The sequence below is a fragment of the Rhinoraja longicauda genome, chromosome 1 (assembly GCF_053455715.1).
Source record: "Rhinoraja longicauda isolate Sanriku21f chromosome 1, sRhiLon1.1, whole genome shotgun sequence".
Taxonomy (NCBI): domain Eukaryota; kingdom Metazoa; phylum Chordata; class Chondrichthyes; order Rajiformes; family Arhynchobatidae; genus Rhinoraja; species Rhinoraja longicauda.
In genome coordinates this window covers 40,846,853-40,860,007 of record NC_135953.1, presented here as the reverse complement: position 1 = coordinate 40,860,007, position 13,155 = coordinate 40,846,853, and the positions used below count along the sequence as shown (strand labels likewise).

Below are 13,155 nucleotides of genomic sequence, written 5' to 3'. Positions count from 1 at the left end.
ATACTTATTGTTTTATTAGTTCATGTTCCTCTCATTAATGATACGTGTATCTTTTGCCTGTACTTCTATGTTCCTTTATTTAGCATTAACACTAATTTTCCATGGAATATACTGTCCTCTTATCCACATTTTGGTAGTTTATTAATTCATTTTTGTATTTTAACAAAATACAAAAATAAATTAATAAACTACCAAAATCTGTTTATATTTCTTTAACCTCAGTTTTCGGCATCCTTTTTTTTGTAGTCAGTTCACTGTCCGTTCTTCCTTGGTATCCTGACCTCACATGTTCTACTCTCAGCAAAGTCTTTGTTTGGGAAAGCCCGAACATCATTGCTTGCTTATGCATGGATATGTTGGCAACTCACCACAGATCTGCCAACATTTCTTTGAGGAACCAACTGAAACTTTTGGACCTCGACGTAAATCCAGAAGCACTGAGTTTGTGAGCAGCTGCTGGCTAATCTTTGGCAATTGCATTCAAATCGTGCGCAACAACATTTCTGGCAATTCCTCAGCAAATACACAAGAAAGTGTATTGAGAAATTTAGTCCAAGCTCACATTAGATATTTATTGTTATCTTTATTTTTTTTAAAATTTTAATTTGTTATTGCTTTTCAGAAAACATCTTAAAAGATTTGAATTTTAAAAATCCTTCTGACTTTCTTGTCCTGTTCCCCCACGACTCATATGATGGTATTACATTGTGGATTCCCCTTGTCGATGCTTGTCTCAGATGACAAAATCGGAGGAATTACCCTTTGATACCCTTTCTGCTATTTTATCCATGCATTCAGTAAGATATTTTAAGCATGACCCTTACCTGATTAGCTCACATTCTTAATGTTAGATGTGTGTCTAATTTATCATTGAGTAAAAAATTCCCCTTATAAGTATTAAGCTAACGTGCCTGTGTTTTTTTGGTTTTGTTTTAACCATGTCATATTAGCTGTCAACCAGTCATTTGAAGATACCTCTTCTCCGAATGAACACACTGCGATATACTACACTGGGAGTGAATAGAAAACAGTTAATGCAGGTAAGGTCATCCACTGCAACATATAAATTAATTCCTTTTTGTTGTTCTTAACCTAAGGCCGTGGCCAGAAAATTAGCATCATCCACAGAAGACAAAAAAAAGAAGCTGCTAAATGGCAGTGGTTTTGTTCGGTTCAAGAAAAACAAAGGTGGGAAAAAAATTACTGTTGTGAACGAAAAAGGAGCTGCTGGGGTAATTCAGCTGTCAGGCAGTATCTGTGGAGAGAAATGGACAGTCATTGTTTTGGGTTGCAGTATATGAAACGTGGACTGAAAGAATACATCAGTCCTACCTGATCCACTGAGTTAGATACATACAGTAATAGAGTAACATATTGTGAATGCTTTGAATAGTTTACTGTTTAATGTCAAATTATTGTTTATTGAATATACAACCATTTTCCCATTTTATAACAGAAATAGAAAATGCTGAAAATACTGATCAATAAGGCAGTATTGGATCTAACATGGACACAAAATGCTGGAGTAATTCAGCGGGACAGGCAGCATCTCTGGAGAGAAGAAATGGGTGACGTTTCGGGTGACGTCTCGACCCGAAACGTGACCCATTCCTTCTCTCCAGGGATGCTGTCTGTCCCGCTGAATTACTCCAGCATTTTGTGTCTATCTTCGATTTAAACCAGTATCTGCAGTTCCTTCCTACACATTGGATCTAACATCACTGACTTGAAATGTTAACTCTTTCTCTCTCTGCACAAATATTTCCCGGTCTGCTGAGCATTTTTTGGATATTTTCTGTTTTTCTTAGATTTCCAATGCATGCACTATTTTGCTTTAATTGCTCATTTTAAAAATAGTGTCATTCTTTTTTTTTGCTGGAAAGAGAATCAATTTATTGAAATGCAGTTTCCTCTCACTGCATATTAATTGAATTTGCCCGGCTACAAGCATTGATTGCATGGCCTTATTTGTGTCTAAATTAAGCAGTCCTATGATTTAATCATCTAGCACACATTCTATCGGACATAAATTCAAATATATCTTCTTACTTTAACATCTGGAATATCTGCTATAACAACGCATCTATCAAGCACCAAATTACCAACAGCAAAAAAAAATCTAAATGTAATTCAATAGGCTATATTCCCAAATCCATATCACATTCACGTATTCATTACAGATCTCACTAAATGATGCAGATGCAAAGCAAATCCACACGTGAAATGCCCTTTCCATCAATCTTCAAACACTTTAATATAAATCAATAAAAGTAGAAATAAAGTTTAAATCTGTTGAAAGGCGGACATGGCCTATTAAATAAATGATCAATAATTTTATCTGTGCAATTAGAGGCTTAAAATTTAAGTATTACTTCTTCAGAAAGGAGAGGATTAAAAATCACTTAGTAAACGGCACATTGCATATGTATAGCCACAGACTTTATACTTTGACATTCTAATCAATGGTTTCGAGAGCACATAAAGGCCTCTGGCAACACTATGGTATGAAGAAATGACCCTGTGTAGAACGTTGTAATTTAAAACCTTGCTTGTTAATAGTTAGAATCGTATCATTGCCCTGCCTTCATTTGTCTGCTTTTAATCAGAATATGGGTGAAAAAATGCCTTCAGATTTCCTATGAACTATCCGTAATCTCCATACTGACTAATACACGACTTTATCAAATCAGGCACAATACAAGATAACAGATAAACATTAAATTCTAGTCACTAAAAGATGGAGCGGCACTGAAGGGAGGCAGAATGTGGTATTTTTATAATACACAAACTCTAGTTATAATTGAGCAGTCTATGTTTTCTTACTTTCACATCCACTCCCTTCCAATCCCTCTTTTTGTGACACAGTGGCTCAGCGGTGGAGTCATTGCTTTACGGTGCCAGAAACCCGGGTTTGACCATGACTAGGGATGCTGTCTGTTCTCCCTGAGACCACTTAGGTTTTCTCTGGGTGCTTTGGTTTCGTCCCACACTCCAAAGACGTAGAGGTTTGTAGGTTAATTGGCTTCAGTAAAATTGTAAATTATCCCTAGATTGTAGGATAGTGCTCGTATACGGGGTGATCGCTGGTCGGCACGGACTCAGTGGGCCAAATGGCCTGTTTCAGCACTGTATCTCTAAAGTCTAAAGTCTAAAGTAAAGTTTACACAATAGGGGCAATTTTGACAGGCCAATTAACCTACAAACCCGCACATCTTTGGGATGTGGGAGAAAACCAGAGCTACTGGAGGAAACCCACGTGGTCACAGCGAGATCATGCAAACTCCACACAGACAGCACCTGAGGTCAAGATAAAACCTGGGTGTCTGGTGCTGTGAGGCAGCGGTTCTACTGCTGCGCCACTTTACAACCCTTTTGCACCACTGTGCTACCCCTGTCTGAAGGTTGAAAAAGGTAAAGAGGTAGCTTTGATACTTTAATGTTAACTTTATTGTTAAAAAGAACAGCATATGCTTATCTCGAGGAAATATAAAATTTTAAAATAACATTTGTATTTTTTTTTTAAATTCCAAGGAAAGTTAGAAAATCCGCAGTTATGAGTTTGTGATAAAGAATTAGTTGCAGTAAAAAACTTTAAATGGTGATAATAAAAGATAGTGACTTTTGACAAACTTCATGTACTAAGAGGTAAATACTTTATCTTTTAGCAACATTATTTCTGAGTACTGCAAGGTAATTTTTATCCACCCAGATGTCAAGGCAGCAGGTTCTGAACATCAAGCAGTAAAACTTAATGAAATTGTGAAAAATACTTTGCTCTTTAGGTGAGAATATTTGGAATTACTGAAGATTTATGAGTCTATTACTGCAGTCCTGATGAAAGTGTGTTGTCCTGTGCTGCCAAGTATCAATGGGACAGATGGTTTCAATAAATTAACGTTTTATTCATTTTATAAAATTGGCCCTTCATAGTTCAATAAAGTGTTCCTAGGCTTTTGCAGATCACAGGGGGACAGTAATTATATTTTATTGTATTCTTTGCACCTAAATAAGATCAAAGTGGGTTGTTAACATCCTACTTTCTGCATAACTTCAGAGATTGTTTTTCCAAATGCTAAACTCGCAAATCTCAGAAGTCTGCAGTAGCAGGAAATAATGTTGCCTATTGCTCCAATTACAGAATATTGTACCACCTGCATGTACTTAGTGGAATAAGTGAAGCCATTCCATATTCTTTTGTACCCAAGTGTTGCAAGATCAGACCTTGCTGTTCTGGCTCCCCAAAATACACTGAAGGGCTGAGATAGTCCTTCCTGACAGGCAAACAATTGGACAATTGGGCAAAGGGGGACTTCATTACATCACATCTTGTGTAATTAATGCCTTTTATCAACAGTTCTCCCCTAGACCACCACTTTCTGCCCCTGTAGCCCACCCCATCACACAAATCAGTGCCTCCCCTCCATCGACTCAATTTGCACTTCATGCTGCCACAAGAAAGCAGCTAAGATAATCAAGGACTACTTAAAACCCAGTTGTTCCCTGTTCTTCCCTCTCCTGTCAGGCAGAAGATACAAAAGCTTGAAAGACAGTAACACCAGATTCAGGATAGACACAAAATCCTGGAGTAACTTAACAGGGATAGGCAGCTTCTCTGGATAGAAGGAATGGGTGACGTTTCGAGTTGAGACTCTTCTTCAGACTGAACCATTGGGTCGAGACTCTTCTTCAGACTGAGCTGCTGCCTGGCCCGCTGAACTACTCCAGCATTTTGTGTCTATCTTCGGTGTAAACCAGCATCCGCAGTTCCTTCCTACACACAACACCAAATTCAGGAATAGCTTCTTTCCCATTATCATCAGACTACTAAATGGCTAACCGGACCTCTCATAAGATAAGGGTGTGGATCTGATCTCCAGTTAAATAAACCAGCAAAATAACATTTTCAAAGATCCTTTATCTTCATCGTCAAGTATGGTGATGACGATTAAATTAATGCAGCGGAAATGAGCAAAAGAAAATATAAACACCAATCAAAAATTTGGTTGACCTTGATTGAATCTACTGCAATTGTCAAAGTATATTTGACTGGAGATAACATTCAAAGGCAGTTGGAGAAAGGAAATATGGTGAATTCAGACTCCCACAAAAAAATGGCTTACTGTTGGCCATTTAGGATGGCACAGTGTCACAGTGTGCTGCCTTAGAGCGTCAGAGACCTGGGTTCAACCCTGACTCTGTACAGAGTTTGTACATTCTCCCCATGGCTGCATGGGTTTTCTCCGGGAGCCCCCCGCATTCGTCCCACATTCCAGACGTACAGGTTTGTAGGTTAATTGGTTTCAGTAAAAATTGTAAATTGTCCCTAGTGTGTAGGATAGTGATGGTATGCGCGGATCGCTGTTCGGCTGGGACTCGGTGGGCCGAAGGGCCTGCTTCTGCTTTGAATCTCTAAAATAAACTGAACTGATTACGTGTTACTATTTGGAGTACAGCAAGCTGGCAGGTCTAGAGAATAATACACTTGGAGCATATGAAAAATAAGAAACCATTTTTCAGAGGGCCTAAAACTTCTGCAGTACCAAATTAATATGTTAGAGTTAGTTTGAGGGCTGGAAAGTTTCTGCATCCTTCCCTCACTCAGTTAAAAAGTACAGAGGTGAAGTAGTGGAGCTTCTCTCAAATGACTGTAGAATCCAGTTTTGGAAGGACTTAGTCTTTGTACAGTTATTGATGTGCAGTTGGGGAGCAGGACATATGTGGGACAAAAGAGGGAACTAAGTTTCTGCAAAGGAGCAGTGGCAATTGAGATTTATCAGTCAATAAAATATAATGGTGTTTTAAGATTCATGCTGTTTTGTGTTGCTTCAAATATGCTTTGTAAATTATTCTATAAGAAACATGATATTATTAATATTGCAGCTATATGTATCTAAAAATAAATCTATGGAAAGGTAATGATAGGTGGGATAAGATGCTGTAGGATGCAGGCTTGCAGAATCACATTGATCATACATTGCCTGCAGTGGAAACACATTATAGCAAATGACTTTGATTATGTAAATCTCTTCTCTTAGTCCAACAGTTTGAACATTTTTCTGAATTATATCTTTTGAAACCAAGTCATTTTTAAACACTTGCTTTTATTTGCTTTTGTATAAGTTCCAACTCAGCAGGTTTCAGCAGGTGAAGCCTCGCGACGATGGGGCCTCGGCGGCGCCGATACCTCGCGGATCGACCCGCGGTCAACTGTCGATGAGAGTGTGGAGGACCACCGTGTGGGGGGAGGGGAAGAACAATGCACAATTGGGGTGGGGGGAAAACAAAGAACAATGGAGATCTGGCGTGGGGAACCGCTGTGGTGGGTGATGGGGGGGGGGGGGCAAAAGGTGGAGCCAGCGTGCTTTGTAACTTTGTCAGCGTTGTAGGTGGCTGCTAATTGTATACATTGGGTGTGCAAGCAAAGAATTTCACTGTGCCTTGTCACATGTGACAATAAAGTATTCCATTCCATTAAGGAAGGAGAAATAAGATACAAGAAAAATAAGACACAAGATGTTATTTCAAAAGGTTTCCAAGAAAATTGATGTAAAGAGTACTTATTAATTAGTTTGCGGACAATGTCGCAACATCAATCGATAATTTGTCAGCTGCAAAAGACAGCGTTTTTGCTTGATTTATGTCTTCCCTTGTCCCTTGTCCCCCTGGGTTAATTGTCTGCTATTGACAGCAGTTTCGGTAAATGCAGAAGGGGAAAAAGTGAATTACTTTGTAATACAATGAGAATGATTACGCACAAAAAGGGTGGACAGAGGACATGGCCTGCATGTTAAACTGTCGTCTTGAACACAAGTGATTCTGGATCAGGGTTTGGTTTTACCGAATAACTTACTTTACTTTCAAGAGACGGTAATAAATGATGCCTCCTGGCTTTCAAATTCCTTTGGTCGCTGTAAATTTACAGTAAATATGTTTGTTTTTGTTCACCAAGGATAGTTGTAACACACAGAGAAGCTTTTGCAAGTCTCTCTCTTGTATTCTAAAGCTTCAAGACTTTACCCAAGTACCATTGACACATTTACCCACTGGGATTTGACACTGTCTAATTGAAAGTAGCATAATTGTTTGAAATTTAGTCGATTTATAAGATAACGATAGAGATATGAAGGAGATAGAAATTGGAGGAACAGCACCTCATATTTCGCCTGGGCAGCTTGCAGCCCAGTGGTATGAACATTGACTTCTCCATTAAATACACACTTTAGATAGTTCCTCTGTCCCTCTCTTCCCCTCCCCCTTCCCAGATCTCCCTCTATCTTCCTGTCTCCACCTATATCCTTCCTTTGTCCCGCCCCCCTGACATCAGTCTGAAGAAGGGTCTCGACCCGAAACGTCGCCCATTCCTTCTCTCCTGAGATGCTGCCTGACCTGCTGAGTTACTCCAGCATTTTGTGAATAAATACCTTCGAGATATGAAGGATGTGCATAAGACCTATGTACTTACAATAAATATAAATGGTAATTGAGTAATAGAATTATAGAATATTACAGCACAGAAACAGGCCCTTTGGCACAACTTGACCATGCTAACCAAGGTGCATACCTGAGCTAGTCCCATTTGTTTGCGTTTGTCCCACATCCCTCTCAACCTTTCCTATCCATGCACCTTTCCAAATCTCCTTTAAACATTGTAACTTTAACCTCCTCTACCATGCTGTCTATCCTGAAATAGTTGTTGCCTTTCCAAATGCAGATAGATTCTGTCTCTTAGATTCCCTTCAGTCATTTTCACACCTCTGGTGTTATGTTCACCAGTCTGTAGTTCCCTGACTTATTCTTACTTTTCTTCTTAAATTAACACACCATTAGCCATCATCCAGTCTTCCACTATCTTGCCATGTCTAATGAAGATACAAAAATCCCTGACAGAGCCACTGCAATTTCTCCCCTTACTTCCTACAACATCGGAGGATAAACTCATTTAAGCTCTGGGGATTCATTCATCTTTATTCACTTCAAGATAACATATTTTGCAATGGGGTCATGCTTCAGGACACTATTATTTTCTTCTCTGATCTGAATAGTTCTATGACCTTCCCTTCAGTGAACACAAAGGAAAAGTATCCATTTAATTCCTCGCCCATCTCCTGTAGCTCCAGGGGGGCAGCATGGTGGTGCAGCAGTAAAGTTATCTCTGGAGTTTTACATTCTCTCCGTGCCCTGCGTAGGTTTTCTCCGGGTTTCTCACACTCCAAAGACTTACGAGTTTGTAGGTTAATTGGCTTGGTTTCATTTTTAATTGTCCCCGGTGTTTGTATGGGATTGTGTTAATGTGCAGGAATCACTGCTCGGCGCGGACTCGGTGGGCTGAAGGGCCCATTTCTGTGCTGTATTCTCTAAACTAAAGTAAACTATTCTGAAGACACACACAGTAAATGACCACTGTGATCCTTAAGGAGACCTATTGCCTCCCTTACTATAATTTTGCTTGTGATATACCTGTACTTATCAAATCTTTGAGGATTCTCCTTTATTTTTTGTGCCAAGGGTGTTTCATGCCCCTATATCACCCTAAAGATATTTATTTAAAATTTACTGCTTGTCAAACTGAGAAATTTTATCAAATTCTTTCTTATGAAACCAGTTGGGTTTTTTTGTTTGCCTTGTGAGAGTAGGATTGAATGAACCACAGAACTGTAATGGTTTAATAGGAGAAAACTGACCTTAAGCTTATTTGATTAAAAAAGGACAAACCAGACAAGCAGTTACCAAAGTTTTTTTTTTACTTTGCCAAAATTTCCCTTGGGAGAAATGAGGTTCAAACATATAGATCTGACAATTGAACTAAAGTGCTCACTAAACAAAAGATGCAAATGTTGGAGACTCACCTAATAAAAGCAATATCCAGTCATAAAAAAACGTATTGTAGAAACCAAGAAGGTGTCACCCTCAGTACTTGGACTGGATTGCAGTTACGTCATATCAATATGACATTTTAATTGATTTAGTTCCTGGCCTTTGTCAAACACTCTGCCAATTGGAACCCCTCCTCACCTGCATTCTTTGTTTGCTTGGCTTTGTTCTGCACCCACCTCTCCTATACTTTTCTTCACCCCCACTTCCCACTCCACCACCATAATCAGTCTGAAGAAAAGTCTTGATCCATAACGTCACCCATCCAAGCTCTCCAGAGATGCTGCTAGACCAGTTGAGTTACTCCAGCAGCCATGTCTAGAAATATACTGTAGAGTGTTTTGTAACTGGTGAGAGATTAAGTGTGTTTTGTGCGCAGAGACAACATTCAAACCACTGAAAATTAAAATGCACAGAGTACATACATTTTGCTGAGGCTCTGTAGAGCCCTTGTGAGACAATACATGAAACATTGTGTACTGATCTGATCTATGGAAGGATATTTGTGATTTGGAGATCATATTGCAGTTCTATGAGACGTTGGTGAGGCCACGTTTAGAGTACTGTGTTCAGTTCTGATCACCATGTTATAGGCTTGTTGTCAAGCTGGAAAGGGTACAGAGAAGATTTACAAAGATGTTGCCAGGGCTAGAGGGTCTGAGCTATAGAGAGAGGTTGAGTGGGCTGGGACTCTATTCCTTGGAGTGCAGGAGGATGAGGGGTAATCTTACTGAGGTGTATAAAATCATGAGAGGAATAGATTGGGTAGATGCACAGAGTCTCTTGCCCAGTGTAGTCTTGACCAGAGGACACAGGTTTAAGGTGAAGGGGAAAAGATTTAATAGGAATCTGAGGGGTAACTTTTTCACACAAAGGGTGGTGGGTGTATGAAACAAGCTGCTAGAGGAGGTAGTTGAGGCAGGGACTATCTCAACATTTAAAAAAAAGTTAGACAGGTACATGGATAGGACAGGTTTGGTGGGATATGGACCAAACGTGGGCAGGTGGGTCTAGAGTAACTGGGACATGTTGGTTAGTGTGGATAAGTTGGGCTGAAGAGCCTGTTTCATAGAAACATAGAAACATAGAATATGGATGCAGGAGTAGGCCATTCAGCCGTTCCATTCAATATGATCATGGCTGATCATCCAAAATCAGTACACCGTTCTGACTTTTTCCCCATATCCTTTGATACCCTTAGCCCTAAGAGCTAAATCTCTGCCTTCTGTGGCAGAGAATTCCACAGATTCACAACTCTCTGGGTGAAAGTTTTTCCTTATCTCAGTCCTTCATGGCTGACCCATTATTCTTAAACTGTGACCCCTGGTTCTGGACTCGCCCAACATCAGGAACATTTTTCCTGCATCTACCCTGTCCAATCCTCTAGGAATGTTATATATATCTATAACTGAAGATGTGTCGGAATGGTAGCAACATCACCTAGTGGTCACCCCCAAGAACAACACCAGTCAATTGTAGTGCAAACCTTAGGGATTGTAACATCTAGTCCTTCTAATCAATCAATAAGATCCCCTCTTATCTTCCTAAATTTCAGCGAGTACAAACCCGTTCGTCCCATTCATCATATGTCAGTCCCGCCATCCCAGGAATTAACCTGGTGAATTTACGCTGCACTCCCTCAATAACAATAATGTCCTTCCTCAAATTAGGAGACCAAAATTGCACACAATACTCCAGGTGCAGTTTCACCAGGGTCATGTACAACTGGAGTAGGACCTTCTTGCTCCTAAACTCAAATCCTCTTGCAATGAAGGCCAACATGCCATTGGCTTTCTTCACTGCCTGCTGTACCTGCATTCTTACTTTCAGTGACTGATGTACAAGCACACCCTGGTCTCTTTGCTCCTCCCCTTCTCCTATTCTGACACTATTCAGATAATAATCTGCCTTCCTGTTCATGCCACCAAAGTGGATAACCTCACATTTATCCACATTATATTGCATCTGGCATGCTTCTGCCCAGTCACCCAACCTATCCAAGTCACCCTGCAGCCTCATAGAATCCTCTTCGCAGCTCACACTTTGTGTCATCCACAAACTTAGAGATGTTACATTTAATTCCCTCATCTAAATTGTTAATAAATATTGTCCCAGCACCGAGCCTTGTGGCACCCCACTAGTCACTGCCTGCCTTTCAGAAAAGTACCCGTTAATTCCTACTCTTTGCCAACCAGTTCCCTATCCATGTCAATACCCCACCCCCAATACCATGTGCTCGAAATCTGCACACTAATCTCTTGTGTGGGACATTGTCAAAGGCTTTTTAGAAGTCCAGATACATAACATCCACTGGCTCTCCCTTATCCATTCTACTACTTACATCCTCAAATAATTCCAAAAGATTAATCAAGCATGATTTCCCCTTCATAAATCCATGCTGACTTTGACTGATCCCATCATGCTTTCCAAATGCGCTGCTATAACATCTTTAATAATCGACTCCAGCATCTTCCCCACAACTGATGTAAGGATAACTGGTCTATAATTCCCCATTTTCTCTCTCCCTCCTTTCTTAAAAAGTGGAGTTACATTGGCCACCTTCCGGTCCACAGGAACTGATCCAGATTCGAGAGAACATTAGAAAATGCTCACCAATGCATCCACGATTTCTAGGGCCACCTCCTTGAGTACTCTGGGATGCAGACCATTTGGCCCTGGGGATTTATCTGCCTTCAGTCCCAACAGTTTACCTCACACCATTTTCTGACTAATGTGCATTCCCTTCAGTTCCTCCCTCCCGCTAGATCCTCAGTCCCCTAGTATTTCTGGGAGATTGTTTGTGTCTTCCTTCGTGAAGACAGAACCAAAGTACTTGTTTAACTGTTCTGCCATTTCCTTGTTTCCCATCATAAATTCATCTGTCTCTGACTGTAAGGGACCTACAGCGTTTCCACACTGTATTACTCTATGGCTCTATGACTCTATGACTCTATGATTGAGGGACTGCTGAGATTCATCAGATGAATTCCTGGCATGGTTGGTTTGGAATTGTGAAAAGGGTTAAACTCATTGGGCCTTAACTCTCTCGAAATTGAAAGAATGAGCAGTAATCTCATTGAAACATACAATATTCTTCAGGGGCTGACAGTGTAGTTGTACACTGGTTTTCCTTGGTTGGGTTATATGGAACAAAAGGGATCAAACTGGGAAATAAGTAATTCAGGACTGAAATGTGAAGACATTGCTTCCATCAGAGAATAGTAATACTTTATCATTCTCTACCCGGGAGTGTCATGGAGATGCGGTCACTGAATATCTTCAAAACAAAGACTGATATTTTGTTTTTATATTAAAGGAATGCAGGAATTTGGGGTTAATGCAAAAAAAAGAGGCATTGAGGCAAAAGACCCAGGCAACTCAGCAGGCCGAAGACCGCAAATGCCAACAGGATTAACAAGCTCATCAGGAAGGCTGGCTCCGTCCTGGGGCCAGAGTTGGATTCATGGGAGGTGGTCTTGGAGGGGAAGATGCTCTTCAAACGGCGGAGCATCTTGGACAATATAGCTCACCCCCTCCATGACACACTGGTCAACCTGAGTACTTTCAACAACAGATTGGTTCCACCAAGATGCAACACAGAACGCCACAGGAGATCCTTCTTACCTGTGGCTATCAAACTGTGAGCCACCCCCTTCTGTCGTGGGGTAGATTGACTGCCCTCTCCCCCCTCAATCTTTGCACATCCCCAATCCTTTCCACTCATCACTTTAATTTAATGTTTCATGTATCTTGTGCATTATGACTGTTGGCAGATCAACTTCCCTCCTGTGATAACTAAAATTCTATCGTATCATATCGTATCATTCCTTTGGTGCTTTTTATGCAATGAGGACAAGATTCAGTCAATTCCAACACTTATCAGGCAAGCTTGGCCAGAGAAGGCTCTGTTAGTTTCTCACTGCACTGATTTTACCGCATCAGAAGTGCACTGAAAATATTTACGAAAATTGTATTTACTCTACACTTTCATTAAAGTTTAGTTTAGTTCAGTTTAGTTTAGAGATGCAGCATGGAAACATGTTCTTTGGCCCACTTAGTCCATGCTGACCACCGATCACTAGTTCCATCCTATATACTAGGGATGATTTGCAGAAGCCAATTAACCTACAAACCTGCACGAATTTGGAATGTGGAAGGAACCCTGAGCAACCAAAGAAAACCCACATGATCACAGGGAGAAAGTACATGGGGAGAACGTACAAACTCCATACAGACCCCACCCGTAGTCAGTTTCGACCCAGGTCTCTGGCACAGTAAGGCACG

General features: G+C 40.5%; 1 long non-coding RNA gene across 1 annotated transcript in view; it reads left to right on the top strand.

Annotated features, from left to right (window-relative positions):
- The first annotated feature begins 961 nt into the window (after positions 1 to 961).
- Positions 962 to 13,155, top strand: part of LOC144599186 (uncharacterized) — a 35,861-nt gene continuing 23,667 nt past the window's right edge. Inside the window, exon 1 of the long non-coding RNA XR_013547975.1 lies at positions 962 to 1,040. This is a non-coding gene — a long non-coding RNA (uncharacterized LOC144599186). The remainder of the gene's footprint in view (positions 1,041 to 13,155) is intronic.